Genomic DNA, 16,961 nt, shown 5'->3' with positions numbered 1-16,961 from the left:
CCATGCCACTAGAGAAGGCATTAAAGAGAACCCATGAGGAGGGGGAGCAGCAGTCCAAACGCCTCCTTAGCAAAGGAGGGAGAGAAAGGCAGATGCTAGTTTGAAAGGACAGCCACTTTGCCTGCTTGTCCTTGGGAAACAGGGGGGTTTCAACTGAAGAGTTTGGGGCAATATTTGAGATAAGAGGAAGCTGGTTCTCAGATTTCCTCTCATGCCTCTACAGGGCTGTTCTGGAGAGGGTGGGTGGTTAAATCCTGCTCATCAAAGGGAGAAAGGAGAGAGCGGAGTTTCCTGAAGTGGGCCTGAGGATGTCCTCATGACCCTGAAGTGGTTGGGAAGTCAGTGATGGTGCTTAATTGTAGGACAGGGTGTGTATTCCAGTCCTCCACTCACTGTGTGCTTGGCAGGGAAAGAAATCATGGTGGAAACCACACAGGATAAGCACTTCTCTGTCCTGCATTAAGAACCAATTGGAGGGAGAATGCTGTGAGGGAGCTGCTGCTTATCTAACCATCAATCATTTTAATACTATTTTATGTTTTCAATAATTATGGTTTTTTTTCTCTGACTCTTAAGACATGTGGCAACTTTACATACGTCAAACTAGTTTTACATTTTAACTGTGTGTGTCTGTGTGTGAAGTAGTAGTAATTTAAAATGCAATAGGTGGGGTTGTCAAACTCTACAAATGCACCCCACAGAAGTCTTCCTTTTATTCCAAACAGGGCAAAATTGAAGGAGGCAATAAAAAAACTCAGGAACCCTTCAAGTCTGATTTAAATAAGATTTTTAAATACCAGAAAATGTGTTAAAATGAAAATGCTCCTGAAGAAAACCAGAGGGGCTTAGGTTGTTTCTGACTCCTGACTGCCCAACAGAAACAGAAGAGACTAGGAGTCTGTTTGCAAGCTGGTCTATGACAACTTACTGTTGTTTGGCAAAGTATCAAATAAATGAGGAGAGGAGCACAGTCCTTGAATACAAACTGTTGTAGATGAACCAAGCAGTAGTGCGTTTTCAGTAAGGGGCCTTCATGTGGAGTGTCTGAAAAGTCAAAACCTCAAAAACTGTATTTGAAGGGTGGTAAAAGAGAACTACAGCTGGAGTGAGCCAACCCTGAACAGAAGTCTTCCACTCCTGTCTTTTAAAGACTAAACAAAACTTTGATTAAGAGCATTTAAAAACTAGATCTCTGTTCACATATAAGGACTTAAACTGAGTCAGAATTGCTCGTGGAAGATGTTTCCAAGTCATTACTATTCTACAGTTAACATTATTTCACATGCCAAAAGGGGGTGATGGGCAGAAGCAGCAGGTGGCTTTTGTTGTCTAACAGGGATACATTGCAGCCTCAGGTGCCACCTCTTGCATGTTCCTGGTCCTTTTCCACAATGGATGACAGTGCTGCAGACCATGCTTAAAATTTGTGACTTAGTTCTTTGATTTCCCTCTATATAGCCATTATACAAAAACATTCTAAATCTGGTGATGGGAGGGGGTAGGGAAGGGAAGGTCTGTGTCTGTAGGTCTACTGAGGTGAGCACGTACTGGCTGAAGCCTCTCCTTTCTCCTCCAGAAAAGCCCACAAAGATGTGCTGCAATAAATAAGCAGTTCAATAATTTATAGGAGCAGTTTTTGAAATACAGTGCTGGCAAGGCAGAGAAAAGTGCAGTGCATCTTTTATGTGTGATACTTAAGACAGCTAAATATGTATTCTGGAAAAGCAGCTTCCAACCTCAAATGGCAGACAATGCTCTGTGTAGAAATGTTGCTGTGGGTAAATCACACAAATATAGTGTGTTCTAGAAATGTTTCAGGTTTATAAATGGTAACTTTTCTGTTAAGAACTGGTTTCCTATCATATTCAAAGTCTATGTACATACTGTTGTAGATAGACTTTCCATCTTCCCAAAGAAACCCTGCTGCTACTTATGCTCAAAAATCTTGTTTGCAAAGGAAACACCACATTTACATAGACAAAGTTATCATTACTGCACCAGTAATGCTTCCTCTTGATCACAACACTTAGTAAGCATTTGGAACTGTGGCCTCCTCATCTGGGTACAACCAGAGCTAGAGCAAATCTTGTCTGCAGGGACAACATCCAGGGGAAGAGGGTGTGCAACTTTGATGGGGGGCTGGGGCTGGGTTGCCTGGAACTGCCAGGAGCAAGGAGCCAAAGGGTGGTCTGATTCTTGCCTCTCCCTGCCTCTGCCCCTTCACTTCCTTGGGGTGCTGCAGCACCTCCTTAAGTGTCCCAGGCACTGCAAATGAAGAGCCTCTACTCATTCCCCACTTGCTCCAAACACAGCTTTATGTACTTCTCAGACTTGGTGTGTGATACCTGCCTCTTGTGCTGTGGTGTTGGGTCCAGACCTAGTCCAGAGTCTCTGCTGGGACTTCTGAAGGCTTGGCAAAGCCCTGCACTGTGTAATGCCCAGGGTTTATGCCATGTGCATGCCTGCCATGAGCTTGTGGGATTCCTTTGCTGTACATGGCGTGAATCTCTTTTGCTCTCTCTACTTCCACACAGTCACTTGAGTCATGCCTGCAGATTAGTCACTGTAAGTAATGCCTTCCTGCCTATATAACACTTATCTTTCCTGCCACAGCTCATTGCTTCTTTTCTTAATTGAATTTGTAAACCTTCTGGAGTGGTTTGCACACAAACACCAGGTGTTGTGGTGTCTCTCTTCGAGGTGGGCTGTGTGTGGTGCTGGGGTGCATGTTAATGATGAACATAAATCTGCAATAGGGTAAGGATGTCCAGCTCATTTCTGCAAAGGGTGGCAAATACTCTGTACATGTTCTAGTTATCCACTGTCAGACATGATACAAGTCCCATAGCTTTTATTTATTTATTTTTAGTGCCTCCAGAGAATGCAAATTGTAAATTTATTTTAGGAGGACTGTAATACAACAAATCCCCCAGGACGGAGACAGTTGACTTGCAAGCAGTGTTGTTGCATGTGCCCTGCTGGTCTGTCCAGCTGAAAAGATGCAGAGAGTCCTCAAATCCTGTTGGTAAGGACCAGTCTGTTTCAGTCTCTTGATGCTGGAGAGAATGAAACACTCATCATGTTCTTTGCCTCTGCTGAGGTGATGGCTTAAGGGTATCTGCCATATCTAGCCCCTTCTGTCCACAAAAGATGGAAAATAAAAAGCAAACCTAAGCTATTCTTGTAACTCACTTTAGGATTATGGCTTTGTTGGGGAAAAAAAAAAAAGCAATCATTCCAAGTGTGTTAAAAATGAATTCAGTGATAATTACCCACTTTTCAATATATTTGATGGTTTAATCCATCTGCAGAGATAGCTGACTGTCATGGCATTTGTCAGCATATCAGTCTTGGTTCCTCTGTAATTGCCATAGTGTGGGCATGGCACCCTGGGAAGCTAAGAGAACATGTCTCAGAAATACTGATATGCAAACTGTATTATAAGATATGGTAGCTATCAGTGCAAAAGATTTAAGAGCACTTATCTAGAGTCATAGCTGAAGTTTGTCATTTCTACAGCTACATCTTGATGATGTTGCCAGAGAAGCCTTCAGTTCTTCCTCAGCTCCTGTTTTGGGCTTTGCTTTGTGGCAGACTTTAGAGTGGGGGGGAAATATGTTTACTGAAAACCAAGGAACACACTTGTGATGTGTTCACGCTGTGGATTGTTATTCCTCCAGTACTGGATCCAGCTCCCATTAGTTTAAATTTTTCTTTAACAAACTCTTGAATGCAAGCAAACTATATCATTAAGTTGCACTGCAATGGGGGTCTGGAGCTAGAACCATTTTTATTGTTATGTGAGAGAAGTGATACATGTCATCTTCTGGAAAAAAGAAAAAAAAGGCATCTGGAAAGTGATGCTCCTGGAGAGCAGCTCTGACACCAGCACTTTTCCTTCCCTCAGAACAGGAGACATTTGTTCTCAGGTCTTTGTGCTGGTAATCACTGTTTACAAGGGAAGAAGTGATAAGATCTGCCCTGTACTCCTTCCCAAAGGACCAAGCCCCTAAATGCACAGTTGTAGAAGGGGTTTGGTTTAGGATTACAGCCACAGCATTTATGCCTGAAAAAGGAGTAGAGCTGAACAGAGCTAAAATGCTGGAGCAGAAATGGGTTTAAGGACTGAAAGTGATACAGCTAATTTTGTGTGATTTACAATGCTTTGGCTATTAGAAAGAAAGATTCCAAATCCTGTCTTTTTACCTAGATGAAAAAGTCAAGTGACCAGACCTAACATACAAATAAGCCAGCTGTGCCAGCTGTATAGTGCTTCTGTTGGCCAGCTTTCAAATGACAAGCTGTTGAACAGCTGCAAGAAAAGCAGCAAGTCAGCTGAGGTCAAAGGCACTGCTCAGTGCTGTAGAGATTTAAACCACAATGTGGGTACCCAAAACGTCTAGTCTGGTGCAGGTCATACACTGACAGCACAGAAGGAACTGTGTTGGTTGTACTACAAAATACTGAGTGAATGCTGCAGGGTTCTTCCATTTCCTCTGAGAGGAGACTATGCCCTATAATCTTTGCTAATAATGTCCTTTTCTCAGCATCTGAATGTACTAGGGGAGATTAGAAGTTAGAATCTCAGAATCATAGAATTGTTAGGGTTGGAAAGGACCTCAAGGATCATCCAGTTCCAACCCCCCCGCCATGGGCAGAGACACCTCACACTAGATCAGGTTGCTCAGAGCCACATCCAGCCTGGCCTTAAAAACCTCCAGGGCTGCGGCTTCTACCACCTCCCTGGACAACCTGTTCCAGTGTCTCCTCACCCTCATGGTGAAAAACTTCTTCCTAACATCCAATCTGAATCTACCCATTTCTATTTTTGTTCCATTCCCCCTAGTCCTATTGTTACCTGACACCCTAAAATGTTCCTCCCCAGCTTTCTTGTAGCCCCCTTCAGATACTGGAAGGCCACAATAGCTGCACTGGAGCCAAGCAGTGCAAATGCTGATGGGGGTGTGGGGCACTGATAGACACAGTATTGTTCTCTCACTGCAGATGCTTAATGTTTACATCATAGATTTCCAGATGTATCACAGGTTGACTTTTGACATTTGGAGTTATAACTCAATAAGAACACCACCTGACCACCAGTTTTTCTGTTTCCCCATGTGTGAAGCAGAGGAATAGGCACACAGTGCTGTGAAAAGTTATGAAAGAGTGATTTATTTACCTTAAAGACTTTAATCTAATGTATTGGCATATTATCTATTTATGCTGTACCAACAGAGTCTTTGTTGAGGCAAGGGCAAAGGGATTAAGCAAAACAAACTGCTTGCAGTATATGTATGGTAAAATAATTATTTGTATTGATTCTTATAGCATATATTTTTGGCAGAAGTGCAGTGCTGATTGTGTTTTGCTTTGTCAGGAGGTGGGCATAAAAAACAGGAGAAATTTATTGCTACCTTGCTATTCCTAGCTGAGCATCTCCTCCAGGGTGGCTGGTGGGACTGGAGTATGTGATGGAAGCTAAAGTCACTGCTGTGGGTTTCTCCTGATGGATGACCATCCTCACTGATGGCAAGGTTGAGTGGTGCATGGAATAGTAAATGTTTAGCAGAAGAGAAAGAAAAATGAACAGTTATCATGGTAATTAAGTGGCCCAGAGAATATATAGCAAACAAAGTAGTCTTTTCCTTCAGTGGCTGTGGTGTCTCATCCCATGCTTTTCTGATTATTGCCTGTTTCATTCCTCTTTGTTTTCACATAGAAATGCAATTCTACCGTAAACTCACTGGAAAAGAATAATAAATGCTTAAATGCCCCCTCCTAGTTGATAATGAGGTGTCAGATCCTTTATCTCTTTGCCATCCTGATGGAGTAGGCAGGACATGGCTAACACACAGTGCTAGTTTCTGTGTAACTGCTTTAATTTTCCATCTCCATCCTCGTCAACACCTTTGGGATTTTTTTGTGAGAGACTACTTGCCAGCTCTCATGGTTGGCAGATGACTAGGAAGAATAATCAGGTGTGCAGATGCCTAAATGCTGTGGGAAAACCTTCTGGGCTGTTCTCATTATCCCTGGAAAGAAATGTCATTAGTTGGTATTTTTGATGCTGAATTGCACAGACTGTTTAAATCAATCCATTTTGCAGGCTACCTGTGGCAGCACCATTGAAATGTAAATGGAGAATAGCTCCCTGTGCTATGTGTAATCAGTCACTATTTTGAAACAGTATCAATGGAACCAAACCATCCTCCTCCTTGGCAGTGTCAAGGCTGCTGACACCTACCTGGTGTGGCAAAGTGTGTGGGATCCAGAGCTGAAGCATCCCTGAGTGGGATGTCTCCTTCCATGTAATGCAACTGAAATAGGATGTTGTTGTGTGCTAAGCTTCCAATGTTAACAATTAGTATTGAATATGTTCTTGAGTTGTCTGAAAAAAGGAAAGGTTGTTCTTGATCTAGCAGGGAATTTATCAGAGACTCAGTCTATTTGGTCTTGGTTCTGTGAAGTATCTTTCATGTCCTGTGCAGATGGGGGCTTTAGGTGGTGTTTTTGAGGATGCTTCTTCAGGATGAATAGGAAAATATTTTCTGAATTCACTGGGATAAACTGGTGTATTATCTCCAGCCTCATGAAAATCACTTTCCTTGGTATTTATATGGACAATGCTGCCCATATGAAATTGAAATGCTCTCTGTTCAACAGGTCAAAGGTCTCTGACACCAGTAATCAGTGCTATGAAAACCCAAGTATGGTTTTCAAGGTTTGGTCATCCCTAAGCTTCTCTCAGTGACACCTCTGCTGTCTCTTTAGGAAGCATCTCTTGATGAACACTTTTTCTTTTCCTCCTGCTGTTGACAGTTCTGTTTCCTGCCAAAACTTATTTTCAGGAAATATACAATATTGTGGGCTCTTTATCTACATGAAAACTAATGAGATATGTTGATACTCCCTTGTTTGTAGGCATTCAAAATTTGTAGCCTTCTGTTGTATTAATTTGTAGTGTGTCCCCTGCCAGCAACTGATACCATAAGCAAAAATCTCTAGGAGTTTGTAACAGTGTGAAAGCTGAAATCCCCCCACACTGACGATGACTCAGTCTGGAAGCAAATGAAAGCTGTATTTACAAGCAAATCTGCAATCTATGCTGAAATGCAATGAATATGTACAAATATAACACAATTCACAACATGTACAAATATGTACAATTAACAGAAAAAGCACAACCAAGCTCCCTTTGCTTCCCCCAAGGGGCCTCCCCCACAACCAGAAGGAATCCCCCCAGATCCCTCTGGCAGAAGGCAGAGAGTCAAGAAGCAGAGAGGCTGTTAGACTTAGCTCATCAAGGTCAGTGTGTTATCTTCAGCCAGAAAAGAAGCAGACAGACAGAAACCGAGCAAGCAAGCCAAGTCCCAGACTGCCCCAACTCCCCAACCTTGTTTTGAGTAGAGATTCTTAAACATTTCTATCTCTCCAATGGAAGTGCTTAGAATAATCATTATTTTGCTTGCTTACACCCAGTAGTGACTGACTTACATTCCTTCACCTTCTTTGCTTGAGCTTTGTGAAGAAAAATTAAAACCGTCACAGAGTTATGCCCACTTTGTACTGTGCTTCTAACACAGTCTTGACCTAAAGCCTGCATAACGTTGGTGAATCAACTGCAGTGATTTGCCAGACCCACAGGAGCTCAAGGAAAGTCACTCTATTCTCATGATACCAGTTGATCCAGGAAAGCAAGATAGCTGGAATACTGGTGGGGCTGCATTGGTTTTCATCTGTGCTGGGAACCCCTATAGACTTCTGTGTTTTGCTGCTTTGGAGAGAATTCCTCATAGAGATGGCAGAGGACAGACAGTAGCAGGATTTGTTCTGTCTGAAATGGCTTTGAGTAAAGATCCTTGAAGACATGTTTGCATGTTCATCTATAACTGACCTACTGTTTTAACGGCTTAGGCTTGTAGTCACAGGCCCACAAGTACTCACATGGAAGTGAGATCTGCCCTAGAACAGGGATGTTTAAATGCATCTTGGTAAAATGTGTAGTAAAAAGAATATAAAATGGCCAGTCTGTATTTTTTTATATACCAAAAGTGACAGAGGCCCTTGAAGGGCATATTCACCTTCTCTTATTTGAGTGATCCATTGATCAGTTTTTGATATCTCATCCATGCTGCATCTGCAGTGCACAGCACAATTTTACACACAGGTTATTCTGTCTTCACTGATAAGGGCTTGATAGAAAGGGGCACTCTCTCCTATGAAAATCAGTAACAATCCTGTGGATCTCTTTTTGGATTCCCTCTTTCCATTGCCTCATTCAGTGTTTTGGATGGATGTGAATTAGCACTAAAGCCATCAGAAGGAGGAAGTCACAGGCACAGTCCATCTGCATCCACACATGCTGTCTTCTACTCTGAAACAGTCCCTTCTCAGCTGGTTTACAGATGCAATTGCTCAGCTTCTACCTGCAGGTATGCTTACAGTATGAGTCTGGAGAAGATAGCCTGTTATAAGTAAAAAGGCTAACCAGGCATTATGCACAGTTACGCTGACTGATGAAGTGACTCAAATCTTGTTACTTTCAGTCAACAGCATGGCTGTGATGGCTCTGGGTGGGATTTGTGCTCTCTACCATCTGCTGTACTATTTCAGGATGCAAAATCCTGAAAGCAGAGACTGCTTCACCCAAATTGTCTACAGAGCTTTAGTGGTGCTGTGCTATAATATGCAGGAATCCAAATTAGCTTTCAGGTTGAATGTATAGGAAATCTCCTCCCCCCTCCCCAAAAGCAGAATTCTTTCCAACACCATGTGATAATCTCTGCTTTAGGGTGGATTTGTGAATGTAGGCTACTAAACACTTACGCATATGTGTAACATACTCACTCTGTTACTAGTTTGCCTAGTGCTGTTCCATTTAATTCCCTTGTTACCTGATTTGCCAATGCAAATCCCATTTGTAAAGGCAGTGGAAATAATAGAAAGAGATCACTTTGAACACACATTCATGGTTCATATGTGCAAAATGATTCCTAAATTAAGTCTTAGATTTCTTCAGTAGGGCTTTCATTTAGGGTATATAGGTCTGCATTCCATTCCAGCAATCAGAAGCATCACAGTTGATTGTATCCTGAGGTTTTACTTTGCTCAGTAAGTCTTCAAAAGCCCAGCAGCATGTATAACACTTTGGCAAGCAATATAGATTCTCATATTTTATTGTAGGAGAGCCATTAGTCTGACCTTCTTTTTATTCCCATTCCATTATTTTACCTCCATTTACTAAATAAATGGGCTTTAATCCAAACAACTTGGGGTAATTTAAAAGATACGATTGTTTAGAGATGTGCTTCTGAAAGGAAACCAGTCTTGATTTCCATGTATCAGGAGAGATTTTCTGTTCCACTTCTCCCTAAGCAAACAGGATAAATACCGCATAGGATTTGGTGAAGAGGTGACACTTTTAGAGATGTTAATGCTTCTTTCTTGAATCAAGCAATCAGGGAAGCCAAAGGAGCAAAATCAGCTGGTGATTTGGTGGTGAGTAGTTTATTGAACCTTTCATGTGATTTAGCTGTTGAAGAGCCCCTCAGCATCAGTGAACATCCTGGTTCTCTGTTCAACATTCTCAGAGATTAAAGGGAGATACCAACCACCCAATACAGTAACTTTAATCTTAAGTAGAGGAAAAACATTAAATGAAGACAACAGTTACAGGAGCAGCTTTCAGGGGCATAGAGGTTCTTTAAAGATGTTTTATTATAATAAAGATGCTTTATTAGATGCCTGGAGTAAATGTTACATTTATTATAATAAAACACCTTGGGGGGGGGGGGGGGGGAGAAGTTTGTTCAGAAGAGAAAAAAAAAATCCAGGTGAAATGGTGGTGTAAAAGAGGCTATTAAGAGTAGTAAAGACATCCTTAAAAATTAATAACATGTGGAAATGGGAAAAGTAGAAAAACTCCTAAGTATTGTTAGCTGGAATGTATATAATCAAAACAAATGGATCAGAAAAGATTTTGAGGCATGGCTTCCTGAAGGCCTAAAAGCTGGTGATAGAAAACTTCACAAACCCTGGCAAGGCAGAGAGCCTGCAGGAAGCCTGGAGGGCTGGGGCACGGTGAAGGGAGCATCATCAGCAAGTGCAGTGCAGTGAAACCTCTGAGCAGAGTTCATGGCAGAGGTGGGACATGAGCTGGGTTGAGTCCAAAGAACTGTCCAACTCTTAGACTTCAGTAGAAAGGTTTGTAAAGCCAAATAGAGGAAATTTACAGTTACAAATTGCCAGGCTATTGTGGTTTCACTGGGACAGAATCATTGACCAGCCATGGTGTGCAGGCCATTAGCAGTTTCAAGTCAGCCAGGAGCTAACGCTGAGAGGGCAGAAGCCAGGTCAGCAACATGAGTTGGCTCACAGGTATATCTCAGACAATAAATATCATGCTCAGTATGAAGGGTGAATGCTGAAAATTGAAGCTTGTTCTCTCCCTTCTCCTCCTGCTTCTCTTTATCCCTGGAGGGACATGCTTACCGTTCTGCTCCCAATGACTGCATTCCTGTGATCGTCCTACATCCTCTGGGCTGATGCTTCATGTTGGCATTGATATCAATATTGGTTTGGCTGTTTCATTGAATCCATTTTCATTTCAACCCATGTGTCTCCTCTCCTTTTCCCATTTCTCCATTTCCCCTTCACACCTGGGGAGGGTTCACTGAACGATAGAGCTACAGTTAGCCCTGGAAGTTTCTGTAACCCATGCAGAAACAGAAGCTGTAGAAAGAAAGCGATGGAAAGACTCAGGGATAGGGATGATACAGTGAGGGAGAGCCACCATGAATTTTGCAGAAATCCCTACTGCAATAAGAGTGAAGGTATGAACACAGGACTATTTGGTTAGCCCAAGGTCCTTCACCAAATTTTTATACTGACTTGAAGTTTTATGTCATAGAAGAGTAATAGAACTAGATACAAGATGGGAAAAAAAGGTGAGGATGAATTATTAGGCTTTAGCTATCCCAGGAAAAACTGTTGGGATTTCTTCTGCTCAAGATATTCATAAATGAACAGGAAAAGAAACAAAAACAAAGCCAAGAAAACAACTTGGCTGACGATACAAGATTGCTCCATTCTGACAAATCCAAATCTGATTGCCAACACATACAGAAGAATCCTGCAATCCCAGGTGATTAGGCAATAAAATTGCAGATGAAATTCAGTGGCAATAATGCAGATTAATGCACAGAGGGGGAAAATTGTTCTATTTCTGTGCATGGTATGCTCTAACTGTGCTATTACTATGCAAGGGAGAGATCACGAAGCTGTTCTGGGTTGTTCTCTATATACTGTGTGAAGTTCAACATCAAGTAAAGCACAGGGGATTATAGAGGAGCCAGGAAAATTAGAAAAAGATACAAACAAAACAACAACAAAAACCCACAACCAAAGCAATTATTATGCAGTTGCAGAAATCAAGTTTTTAGAAAGCTATGCAGAAATCTTGATTATCCTGTGTAGTGTTATTCTCCCTTAGATGAGATGTGATAGTGCTAGAATCACTGGTAGTCAGAAATTTTAAATACAGAGAGTAAGTAAATGTGTAGGATCTCAATAACTCAATCTTGAAACCTTAGTCAATAAAGTCTGCTAGAAATGCTTCCTAGTTGTCTATGAATCAGAATTAGCCAGCACTGTGAATGAATAGCAGTCAGGTGTTATGGCGGTTACTAAACTAAGTGAAAATGTGGAGAAAATTGGTCTAACAAGGTTGATTATTGTTCTAGGTAGAGTTCATTGATTTTTATCTAAAATGCATTTATCGGTTTGTGCAGTGTTATCCAAAAATTTGATACCAAGCACACAGGAAGGATCTGTGGCAGAGGCGACACCTGGTAGGTAAAGGGAGAGAACTGGCATAGCTGGCATTACACAGAGAGTTAACAATTTACTAAGGATGAAAGGAAAGACTTGGCCTGAGAGATGATGTAACCTACAGATGGTGACATTTTTGCATTCCTTTCTAATGTTCTATCACTGTTTTCCTTGCTGTTGATTTCTGCAAATACTGCCTTTCAAGTCCTGCTATGTCAGGCACATGCCAAGTGATACAACAACACTGGTCCCTGGAGTGTCACTGTTCGAGGGTCTAATCCCTTGTGCAGTATCACAGAAAATGTCAAGCTACTTCACTAGCATCCAGTGATGTTCCTAGTGCTTTATAGTCTCATAATTTCCATACCTTTCAGCATTGTGCTGTGCAGAAGTCTGATTTTTATATCAAAAACTAAGCAGAAATACTAAGCAAGCAGCAGGGTGTAATTTTGCTATGCAATTGCAGATAAACTAACCAAAATTACTTTAACTTTTAATTAAAGTTTCTATAAGCCAATAAAAATCTAGGTTATGGAACACTGTTTAACATCATGACTTGTTTGATTTCGTTGTATTGATTTGCGTGGTGTGATTCATAAGAAATCCCTGGTTCTGAAATGGAATCATACAATAAATTGCAGCCAGATGAGGCAAATTAGAAGTTAATACAGCATTAAATAATTGGGAATGTTTTCCATTCCATGCAAATAGAGTAGAAAAATGCTAAAGCATGCTCTAAACTGCCCCTTTCATCATGCTGTTATGTAGTGTTAATATGTTATTATTTTTCAAGTACTTTACTGAATAGCACATACCAGCTACAGAACAATCAGTTGTCAAGGGCTAGTGCTTGGCTGGCTGCTGAACGAGTGGCAGACACTTCCTATTGATCCCTCTCATTTCCCAAAGGGGGCAGGAATGGAATAATATGGATTGGAAAAGAAAATGAAACTGCTTTAATGAGAAGGGAAAAAATAAATTGAGATATATGCAAAACCAATATTGAACCCCTCCCCCCCTACTGGCAATTAGTCACCATCACTACTGATGCTGTGGAATAAGTCCCAGGCTGGACTCTGTAGCAGACGGAAACCAGATTCAGGAACTTGTGGATCAGGATTGAAGGCAGAACTGACAGTCCTCCAGGGATGCCAGCCATTGACAAAGAGGAAGAAATGTAAGCCACAAAACCAAACCACACAACATTTAATTTTTTAAAAGTTTTAAATACCTTTAAGAATCTTTGTAGGAATAGTTTGTGCTTGGAGAACCAAATTCTGTCCTCAGCAGTACGTCTCTGGCCCCTTCTGTGTCGAGTTCTTGAAGAGGCATTCCAGTCCAGGAACAGCAAACACTTGTGAATTAGGAGTATTTTCTTTATTCTCCTGCTCATTTAAAATATTCTCTCAAGCAGTTAATAATGTTTGTTTGGTTTTGTTTTGATTATTAACATTTTAAACATTTGAATACTTTAGAGAATGGTTTCTCAGTGCAGTGAAGAGTAGAAACATAATCACATAAATTAAATGAGATGTGGGAAGTTGATCTTTTGTTTTGTGAGTCTGTTCATTTGCCATGGCTGAATTAGTTCATTTGGAATGTTGATAGAACATCTTATTCCATCTTGAAACTATGCACAGTCTTTTTTCTTTTTTAATTATTATTATTATTAGAGGTGTCTTGTGAAGTGCACACCACTAGTTTGAGTGGAGGATGATATTGTCAAAATTATTGGAATAACTGCCTAGTGTACCATGGGACAGGAATGCAGGTTAATTTAGTGTGCTTCAGGAGTAAGACTGAGATGCTTACATCCAAGAGCTCTTTGTTATTTCAGGGAATACAGATCTATGAAGCCGGCCTGCCAAACATCTGTAGAGAACGGAAGGAGTCTTGTGAAGATAAGCCATCCCTGCTTCAGCTAAATCTAATGAAACAAGGCTAAAACAACAAAAATATGTGGCTTCAAAACAGATTTTGCCTAATTAACTGCAATGGTATAAATAAAATCGTGCTAAACATCATCTGAGATCTGAGACAGATGGGGTTAGGATATAAAAACCCATGAGGAAATCACCTCTCTGGAGAGAAAGACTGGAGAATTAGCAGAGATAAAGACAGTCAATGGGCTGTGCTCCTTTTCCTCTACCCAAGAAAGGGACACTTTCTGGTAAGAATTGCTGCGTTTCTATTATATATTATAGCTATTGCAAAGATTTGTATCTCCAGCTGTGTCAGATGTTAGCTAGGGTCCATTATCTCGAGCTCGATCACTTGCAGTTAGTGCATTTGTCACCAGTAATCCCAAATCTGTGGTATCTGTAGATTTAAAAAATTAAACCTATCCATTACTTGAACTTTCTGAGCCTGTGTTAGTGCAAGTCCTTACTGGGGCACTGGAAAAGAGGCAAATGTTAATTTTGTCAGACAGTTCCAGAAGGAGTCTAGGGAGGCTGAAACAGGCAGATGTCATGATTTTACCCATAACCTGACACAGAGAGAAAGGTCCAGGGACACATTCTGCTGTGACTGTGTTTGTCTTGTATATTTGTGTACATCAGTCTGTAGAACTACTCTGGGGTTTTCCATAAAGTCAGACTGCAGGAAATCTATTTCCTCATTTTATATGAGCTTGTGAATACCTGACCTCCCTGAATGATTCTTACATCTGTAGTTACCACAGGTCACTGTCTGGCTCATCATGTCTGGCTCTCTACTTTCATCTTGCATCAGATTGGACTCAGGATTATATTCCCACCCAGGATCCTCTACAAATTAACCTCTTTGCTTTTCCCTTGTTTGGTAAAGTCTGTCATCACCAAGGTATACAATATTTAAGTGATGTTTGGCTTAGTTGTGTTACTATGCTATGGCTTTTTTTTATATCTCTGTATATCTATCCATCTATCTCTATGTATCTCCTATATATAAAATTAGTATATGTATCTATGTTCTCATTATTTGATCTAGTTGATGTTTTCTGTGTTGAATGTGAACAACTGCAGTTGAAGATGTAGCAAAGGAAGTATTTGCATTTGGTTTTCCTTTTTTTTTTTTTTTTTGGTTTATTTGCGCTTTGAAGCCAGGCAATGTGTCATGCCTTCTGATCTGCTGACATAAGATTTATTGAGAGCACACCTAAAGGAAAAGATGATGGATCATAAGAAGAGGAGAAGGAGTAAGTTTGATGGATGGCTTGGGTCTCAAACCTCTGTGATCAGTCCAGAAATCCCTTTTGCCCATTATTTAGAACTCACATTAGTCCTTTTCTCATAACTAATCAATCAGATGTACTGGGAAGGTGTCTGTCCAGGTAGCGTGCTAAACAGCCTGCTGGAAAGTGGAAGTGGGTCAGCAGGGCTGGGGTTATATCACAGAAACAAAAGGATGTCCTTTTCAGGGTTTGGTCTCCAGCTGCATACTTCCCATCATGTGCTTTTAAAGTTGTCATAAACATTTTCCACAGATGCTGAAGACGAATCGTCTATTCCACAACTCTTTCTAGAGAATCCTTCTGATGGAAATTTTGCCAGTTCAGTTAGAATGTAATTCCAATTTGCCAGCTTAATTATCTAAAGCAACCACTCAAGCATTTGAAGAAAGCAGCACAAGGGAACAAACTCTCTGATTTCTGTCTTTCTGAGGCATCTGTCCTCACCAGGCTATATGGACTCTTACTCAGCTTGCTTTCCCACTGATTCTTGAACTCCTGTTTGTCTGTTGGTGTAACTTTATGGCAATAGCTAGAATTCACTCCTATGGGTGACCCCTATGGCTGGCCCCACAGGGCACTGGGAGGGAGCCTGGGAATGCAGAGGAGTATCTCTGGCTTCCCAGGGCAGAGACTGACTAATGAGGTTTAGGGGTTGCGACCAAGGCCTGGGATGCAGGCTCCCTGGTTTGCTTCATCATTAGGTTTTTCCTTGTTAGTTTTATTTCAGGTTCTTGTAGGCCCACAGGTGCTGAAAATTTTACTTTATCAGTATTCAGGCAGATCTGCTTTTTGTTTGTTGCACTGAGGTTTGTCTAAGAAGAAATTTCAGGGACTGGCACATTTTAGTGCAGCTGTCAGATCTGCAGTTTATCAGTACTGTTTGGATGTGGTGTGGCTTGCTTTGCATAAACCTCAGCACACTCTTTTCTCCTTTTTACAAAGTGTTTACAGATTTCTGAAAACTTCTTAGTCTCTAATTTATCCTAACAGATCTTATGGAGTTATGTTGTTTAAAGCCTGATATGTAGTGGAATATTTATTCTTAAACTATTCCTGAGTCATATCAGCTTGCAGAACAGAGGAAAGAGGAGAAGGAAAAAATTCATAAAATCTGTCTCTTCCTCTGGGTGGTTATTGTAAGTTTTATAACTATGCATATTTTGTAACACACTTTATAATTTAGCTGTTGGTGACTGCCAGCTGCTGGGGACTGCATAACTGAATAAGGAACAGGAATATATGACCCAGAGGAATAGAAAGTCCCTGTTCCTTAGGAAGATCCAAGGGTATGTCAGTCTTTTAACTGATTTTCTTTTCCCTCCCTGAGTGGTTAATAGATATAAAAGAAAATCCAGATACAGTGCTCATTTGTGAATGCTCAGTCACTGACCAGAGGAATGTTCAAATGTAGCAGATGAAGGAATTTGGCCAAGCACAGAAGTGGGAGATGGTGTACTTTGTAAGAGGCACACTGGTAGCATGTGAGGGACCTCAGACTACAGCAGAGGTGCTGCAAACACTTCAAGGTGGGTAACTCCAGTCTTAGGGCAATGGTGGTGAATTATTGCAAGGATACCAGCATTCTGTATATGAACACCAGGAGCTAGAGGGACAAAACTACCCAGCTCTGCTGGGCTTGCTGACAGCATGCACCTACCCTTCCACTGCCCACCATATCTAAAAGGATCCAATTACAGTATCACAGTACATTAGAGGTTGGAAGGGACCTCAAGAGATCATTGAGTCCAATCCCCCTGCCAAAGCAGGATTACTTGGGGTAATCCACACAGGAACCACACAGGAATGCATCCAGGTGGGTTTGGAAAGTCTCCAAAGGAGACTCCACAACCCCCCTGGGCAGCCTGTTCCAGTGCTCTGTCACCTTCACTGTAAAGAAGTTTCTGCTCATGTTGAGGTG

This window comes from Indicator indicator, chromosome 5 (genome assembly GCF_027791375.1).
Source record: "Indicator indicator isolate 239-I01 chromosome 5, UM_Iind_1.1, whole genome shotgun sequence".
Classification (NCBI taxonomy): domain Eukaryota; kingdom Metazoa; phylum Chordata; class Aves; order Piciformes; family Indicatoridae; genus Indicator; species Indicator indicator.
Note: the sequence above shows the minus strand (reverse complement) of the source record.